This window comes from Bufo bufo, chromosome 4 (genome assembly GCF_905171765.1).
Source record: "Bufo bufo chromosome 4, aBufBuf1.1, whole genome shotgun sequence".
Classification (NCBI taxonomy): domain Eukaryota; kingdom Metazoa; phylum Chordata; class Amphibia; order Anura; family Bufonidae; genus Bufo; species Bufo bufo.
The window spans coordinates 163,197,721-163,205,988 of NC_053392.1; positions in this window are offsets into that span (position 1 = coordinate 163,197,721).

The window sequence follows — 8,268 nt, forward strand, 5'->3', positions numbered from 1 at the left end:
GAAATATGGCCAAACTGGTGGCAAGTGGCATCTTGGCAGCTGCACGCTTGACTTTTCTCAGTTCATGGGCAGTTATTTTGCGCCTTGGTTTTTCCACACGCTTCTTGCGACCCTGTTGACTATTTTGAATGAAACGCTTGATTGTTCAATGATCACGCTTCAGAAGCTTTGCAATTTTAAGAGTGCTGCATCCCTCTGCAAGATATCTCACTATTTTTGACTTTTCTGAGCGTGTGAAGTCCTTCTTTTGACCCATTTTGCCAAAGGAAAGGAAGTTGCCTAATAACTATGCACACCTGATATAGGGTGTTGATGTCATTAGACCACACCCCTTCTCATTACAGAGATGCACATCACCTAATATGCTTAATTGGTAGTAGGCTTTCGAGCCTATACATCTTGGAGTAAGACAACATGCATAAAGAGGATGATGTGGTCAAAATACTCATTTGCCTAATAATTCTGCACGCAGTGTATGTATAACCCAAAACCAGAAATAGATCCTAAACACAAAGACTATAATAGAAAGATTTTTATCTGTTTTGTATCTATTTGGACACACTAGATCAGGCATGCTCAACCTGCGGCCATCCAGCTATCAGCCTACAGAATGCTGCTGTGCTACTGAATGGATAGACATACCTAATGTATCAACGGGAGCTGAGGCTAAGATGATGTACAGTGGTCCTTCAAGATACAATTGCCTCAGGATACAATATTTTCAACATACAGTAGTCTTTTCTGACACATCGTAAGTTGAAACCAGACTCAACACACAATACTTCAGACTCAGATCCAACCAATGAAGGCTACTTCTCTGGTACAATAGCTGGATTAGTTGCTAGTTAGCAGCTATTCCTGGATGTTATATGTAAGGACTTGTTTAATCTGTTTTAGTTATCTGCTTATTCTTCTTAAAGGGCTTCTGTCACCCCACTAAACAGTTTTTTGTTTTTTTTTGGTTACTTAGAATGCCTATAATGCGATTTATGCATACATACTGTAATTAATCATTTCTGTTCAGGAGATTTTATTAAAAACGTAGTTTTAAAATATGCAAATTACCTTGCTACCAGCAAGTAGGGCGGCTACTTGCTGGTAGCAGCCGCATCCTCCTATCCTAAAGACACCCCCTCCGCATGTTGATTGACAGGGCCAACGGACGGGATCGTCCTCTGGCTGGCCCTGTCTGCTATCAAGATCTCGCGCCTGCGCCGCAACGGTATTCACTCGGTGCAGGTGCACTCAGAGGAGGACGCTCGCTCGACCGCTCCTTCCTCAATGCGCCTGCGCCGGGTGTAGATGTGACATTCTAAGTAACCAAAAACAAAAAAAAACTGTTTAGTGGGGTGACAGAAGCCCTTTAAATCTTCATCTTCTCTTATCTTTGATGACATTTTGGGGCTTTGGAAACGATTACTCAACGTACAATGGTTTCAACATACAATGGTCGTCCTGGAACCAATTAATATTGTAACTTGAGGGACCGCTGTATTTTGTGAAAGAGGGATAAACAGTATACTGTATATAGCCTTTTTCACAGGTTCTAACAATGGTCTGTATGTTTTGAAATATATAATTGCAATGTCAGCCCCGGCGGAGCAAGTGGAGAATGGGAGTTGTAGTACCTCTCACACACAGATCACTGTGGAAGTCCTCACACTGATATCCCCCTAGGGCTGTGCAGAGACTGGAGGGTGCACCCTTTCTTCCCTCAGGGCACACCCTGATGCTGGGACTCCTGCCTGATGGTGGTTGGGGTGCCCTTGGTGTTAGGTGTTTTGGCAGGATACAAGGCAGGAGTGTGGATACAGGTGTAATGGCCAGTGAAAGGTGTTGGGAGTCAGTGAGCAGGCCAATTGGTACAGATAAATAGGTCTCTCTTTACTAAATTGCAGAATAGGTGTAGTAGTTCATCCAACAGTATCAAAGCACAGTTCTAAGGGATACAACAGAGTGGAATCTCCTCCCCTATAGCAATGTATGGATGAATAGCAGCAATGATGGGGGTCTTTCCAAAGTCTCTCTGCAGAACCTTAGGCTGTAATTCCCAGGCTGCAGAATTAAGATATGGCGGGCCAGACTGACTCAGTGTGTGGAAGGCTGCGCTGGCAAAATTCTCTCTCACAGCAGCAATGTCTGTATCAGCCTTAACCCTTTCTATACTGGGTGATTTTCCGTTTTTTCATTTTCCGCTTTTACTCCCAGCCCTCCCAAAGCCATAACTTTTTTTTTTTTTTTTTTTTTTTATTAACATAACTGTTTGTGGGAAGCGGACAAAAAATTAAATGTCTGTATCAGCCTTAATCCTTTCAAGGCTGGGTGATTTTCAGTTTTTAAATTTTCAGTTTTTACTCCCAGCCCTCCCAAAGCCATAACTTTTTTTTTTTTTTTTTATTCACATAGCTGTTGGTGGGAAGCGGTCAAAAAATTCAATGTCTGTATCCGCCTTAACCCTTTCAAGGCTGGGTGATTTTCCGTTTTTACATTTTCATTTTTTACTCCCAGCCCTCCCAAAGCCATAACTTTGTTATTTATTTTTTTATTCACATAGCTATACAGGGAGTGCAGAATTATTAGGCAAGTTGTATTTTTGAGGATTAATTTTATTATTGAACAACAACCATGTTCTCAATGAACCCAAAAAACTCATTAATATCAAAGCTGAATATTTTTGGAAGTAGTTTTTAGTTTGTTTTTAGTTTTAGCTATTTTAGGGGGATATCTGTGTGTGCAGGTGACTATTACTGTGCATAATTATTAGGCAACTTAACAAAAAACAAATATATACCCATTTCAATTATTTATTTTTACCAGTGAAACCAATATAACATCTCAACATTCACAAATATACATTTCTGACATTCAAAAACAAAACAAAAACAAATCAGTGACCAATATAGCCACCTTTCTTTGCAAGGACACTCAAAAGCCTGCCATCCATGGATTCTGTCAGTGTTTTGATCTGTTCACCATCAACATTGCGTGCAGCAGCAACCACAGCCTCCCAGACACTGTTCAGAGAGGTGTACTGTTTTCCCTCCTTGTAAATCTCACATTTGATGATGGACCACAGGTTCTCAATGGGGTTCAGATCAGGTGAACAAGGAGGCCATGTCATTAGATTTTCTTCTTTTATACCCTTTGTTGCCAGCCACGCTGTGGAGTACTTGGACGCGTGTGATGGAGCATTGTCCTGCATGAAAATCATGTTTTTCTTGAAGGATGCAGACTTCTTCCTGTACCACTGCTTGAAGAAGGTGTCTTCCAGAAACTGGCAGTAGGACTGGGAGTTGAGCTTGACTCCATCCTCAACCCGAAAAGGCCCCACAAGCTCATCTTTGATGATACCAGCCCAAACCAGTACTCCACCTCCACCTTGCTGGCGTCTGAGTCGGACTGGAGCTCTCTGCCCTTTACCAATCCAGCCACGGGCCCATCCATCTGGCCCATCAAGACTCACTGTCATTTCATCAGTCCATAAAACCTTTTCAGCTTGTGTGTCTTGTTCAGTGGTGGTCGTCTTTCAGCCTTTCTTATCTTGGCCATGTCTCTGAGTATTGCACACCTTGTGCTTTTGGGCACTCCAGTGATGTTGCAGCTCTGAAATATGGCCAAACTGGTGGCAAGTGGCATCTTGGCAGCTGCACGCTTGACTTTTCTCAGTTCATGGGCAGTTATTTTGCGCCTTGGTTTTTCCACACGCTTCTTGTGACCCTGTTGACTATTTTGAATGAAACGCTTGATTGTTCGATGATCACGCTTCAGAAGCTTTGCAATTTTAAGAGTGCTGCATCCCTCTGCAAGATATCTCACTATTTTTGACTTTTCTGAGCCTGTCAAGTCCTTCTTTTGACCCATTTTGCCAAAGGAAAGGAAGTTGCCTAATAATTATGCACACCTAATATAGGGTGTTGATGTCATTAGACCACACCCCTTCTCATTACAGAGATGCACATCACCTAATATGCTTAATTGGTAGTAGGCTTTCGAGCCTATACAGCTTGGAGTAAGACAACATGCATAAAGAGGATGATGTGGTCAAAATACTCATTTGCCTAATAATTCTGCACGCAGTGTAAGTGGGAAGCGTGCAAAAAATTCAATGTCTGTATCAGCTTTAACCCTTTCAAGATTGGGTGATTTTCCATTTTTTCATTTTCATTTTTTACTCCCAGCCATTCCAAAGCCATAATTTTATTTATTTTTTTATTCACATAGCTGTGGTGAAAATTCAAAATGGGGTGGAATTATAAAAAAGAAAACACCATTCCACAGCAGTTTTATGTTTTTTTTTTTTTGTTTTTTTTTTTTTTTTACACCGTTACCTCTGACCTGATACTTTTATTCTCCGGATCATTACAATTACATTGATAACCCACATGTATAGTTTTCCTTACATTTTAATACTGAAACAAATTTGACCCCCATAAATGTACGGAGCTATGTGAGGGCTAATTTTTTGCGGGAAAATCTGTACTTTTCATTGATCTCATTGGAATGTGTATGACTTTTTTGATCACTTTTTATAGAATTTTTTTGTAGGAGTAAAGCGACAAAAAAATAGCGAATTGGCCATTTTGAGTTTTTTTCTATTTCGCCGTTTGCCATATGGGATAAATATTTTCATATTTTAATAGTACAGCCATCTACCCGGGGCATTGGATATGCATCAAATTTGGAAACCTCATTAAGTTTTCGAAAGTCGTTACAAAACGGCAATGTCCCATCCGGCTTGGGTATCAAAACTATAAGACTGGCTCACTCACTTTTTGACGCCTCAATGACATCTAGCTGCAACATTAGCTGCACCTCCTCCGATATGGCTTGTCGCCGAGCCTCGAGCACCCAGTATGGTTTTAGGCCGAATGCACACGGCCGTGTTCCACGGCCGTGAACGGTCCGTGGTATCCCGGCCTGGCATCTTGCTGAGAGCAGGAGCGCACGGCGTCATTGGTTGCTGTGACGCCGTGCGCTTCATGCCGCCGCTGCACTACAGTAATACACTCGTATGATCTATACGAGTGTTTTACTGTAGTGCAGCAGCGGCATGAAGCGCACGGCGTCATAGCAACCAATGACGCCGCGCGCTCCTGCTGTCAGCAGGAATCCAGGCCGGGATACCATGGCCTTAATCTGACTTTTGCCTGAGGCTCAGTAATAATGTCATGCTAGATTATGGAAGTGTGTCCAGGGAGGTCCGAGAACACATCCGTGTTCTGACTAATAAACTTCCTCGCCTCCTGAGTCTTTTTAGAGGAGAGGCTGTCAGCAATTTTTACTGTGGTAGCCACCTCTCTTGCTTCAGACAAAGGGGCCAGTACCTCTTCTCCTAGAAAACCCAGTCGCAGGCTGTCTTCTGTACAGGTTTCCTTATCTTTCCACGGTTTGAGTAAATTCACATGGTAAACCTTCTCCGGCTTACGCCGCCCTGGCTGGTGTACCAATTTTCTCGAGTACCTTGTAGGGTCCCTGCTACCTAGCCAGAAAACCACTGTAGAATACGAGTTTTCTGCAGCCGCAGGTGACCCCCGAGAACGTGTTGGTGGGCTAGATCTAATACAAGCTTGCGATAAGCCTTGGGGACCACCAACTGTTCAATAGGCTCCCTCCGTAGTTGTTTTACCCGATACAACATATCTTGATGAACCACAAAACAGGGAAACACTGACTCTGCCCCAGGTTGTTGTGGTTCACCATCTACTATTAACACATTTTCCCAGGCGCGGGATAGGGTTGGGTCCCGACGTTGGACGGTACCAAAATTATCCCCGGAGACATTGAGGTCTGCCAATTTAGGACCCGACGGCAAGTCCTTCACGTCTACCACCATCATCACACTTAGCGGGGTTGTCCCCCCCTTTTCCACCAAAGTGGCGGTCACCCCTACCGCTGGCCCTTCGGTTTCAGTTCCCAGGGTTCTGGTCTTAGCCGGACCACTCTGCTAGGGTTACCCCGTCTGATGGGTATCAGTCACTCTCATAACAGACCACAGTGACGGGAAGCCCGAGAAGTCTCTCCCTATTATGAGTTCATAATGTACATTTGTGGCGACAGCCACCTCGTGGATCCATCTACCGACCACCATGGTTAGAGACACCAGCGCGGTGGGGTAGTCTTTTAAGTCTCCGTGGTGCACATCACCCCAACTTTCCGGCCAGTATACTCAGTGGACCTCACCAGGGTAGCCCTTACTAGGGTCACCAGACTCCCTGAGTCCAGCAGAGCCTTTGCCGGAGTGTCTCCCACTTCCAACTGGCACAAGTGATCTAGAGACTCTGGGGTACCTGTTTCACACAGCCTCCTTACATATAGCGACTGACGGTAGCCATAGTTAGTGTCCATGGGCTCAACCCAATGGGGACCGTCAGCCCTTAAATGGCCAGACTCCTGACACTGCCAGCAGACTATCAGAGCCAAGTCCAACGTGGGTACATCCCGAGCGGGTTTTATAAGCTCAAATCTCCGGGTCTGGGGGGGGGGGATTTCCGGGGTTTGCCGACCCCCCTCCCGATAGAACCCTCATTTAGATTCCTGGTAGCTTCATAGAGTTCCACCAGCTCCACCATCTCAAGGGCATTGCGAGGAGACACCTGACCGATCCAGTGCTGGAGAGGGCATGGCAAAGCCCTCCAGAACATATCGGCCAATAGTCTATCCAGCATAGCCGGGAGACTCAGCACATCAGGCTGTAGCCAGTTTTGCAAGAGGTGGAGTAAGTCATAATACTAAGTCCTTGCAGGCTCAGCTCAGCTCAGCTTAAACCACCACTGATGTACCCCCTGGGCCCAGACCAACACATTCACCCCCAGTCTTGCCAAATTCTCACCCTTTACTTTTTGGTAGTCGGATGCTTGATCATCCGGCAAGTTGAAATACACCCGCTGGGAATCGGACGCCAGGAGCGACGACCTCAGCCTACTGGTCATGGGAGAAACAAAGAGAAAAAGAGCTCATAGTACCAAAAATATATAAATTTTATTAGAACATGATTAAAAATAACAGAAATAGAGAAAGCTAATACATTAAACGTTAAACATGATAATGAGAGCGGAGAACAAAGAAGAGCGCCACCCCGGGAGGAAAAACACACGGATGGAAGAATGGAATAATAGAGTATAGCATGGGAAAAGAAAGTGCTGGGTACAATGCCCAACCCATGTAATGAATAAATGATGGAACCATTAGGTGCCAGGTGAAGCAGGGTCAACACATGCACCCCCAATGGCATAAAATGCAAACACAAGTAAAGATGGAAGTATGTTGCATATAAAGACCAAGTGTAGATAAACAGCAAGATCATGTAGCCAGAGGGGGGCAGCAGGAGACCGAAGCTCACCTAAACAAACGTGTGCAAAGAGACCCAGGGTGGCGCTACCCCAACGCGCGTTTCGGCGTGCCTTCGTCAGGGGGGGGTCATGGGGTAGCTTTTCCCTGATGGCCACTTTCTCGTACATCGCCAGGTAGGTTTCAAAGTCGTCTGCGGGGGTCATCTTAGGAATCGTGGCACGGACTGCTTTCCGTGCATCGTGGACGCTCGGGGTTGCTCCTGCTGTCTGCAAAGCCATCACGTGTTGTAGCAGCAACTGGTTAGTCTCCTGCTGCTTATTAGCCTCGCGTTGCTGAAGGTTTGTCTCCTGCTGCAGATTAGCCTCCATGAGGGCCTTCACAACAGCCTCCATTTTGTCATGGGGCACTGGTTGTAATACAGCTGGTTTAATGTACGACAAACAATCGTGCCTGAAAAATGCAGAAACGAAAAATATCGGCGTTCACGCCAGCCTCACTGCCACAATGCATGCATCGTCCACCAATTGTGGGGACTCGTTCTGGTAGACAGGATTAGCGGACGCAGTATAGAGGCAACAACAAGTTTTTTGGATCAAACAGTTCAGTGTTTTATTCACACTTTAGGCAAGTGACAAAACAAGCAGTCATATTCAAACAAAAAATCTAATTGCGGTGTTGGTGGTAATTCACACCATGCGGCAATTCTACCTCAAAGAGTCCTTGCTGATAGCAGCACCAACCTGTTTTCACGCCTAAAACGGGTAGCAAGCCTTCATCCAGACACAAAGCTCACAGATCTCAACAAAGAGACCTGGCTTCTGAGCCCAGCTGCCTATTTAAGGACAGCCAGGTGCTGCCAAAACCCGGACCGACATTTAAAATCCGGTCTGGTATTTGACCTCACCTGGCTTTAAATCAGCCCAGCAGCACATGCTGGGAGGAAAATACCTGTTTTCCCAGACAAAACCTCTCACTGTG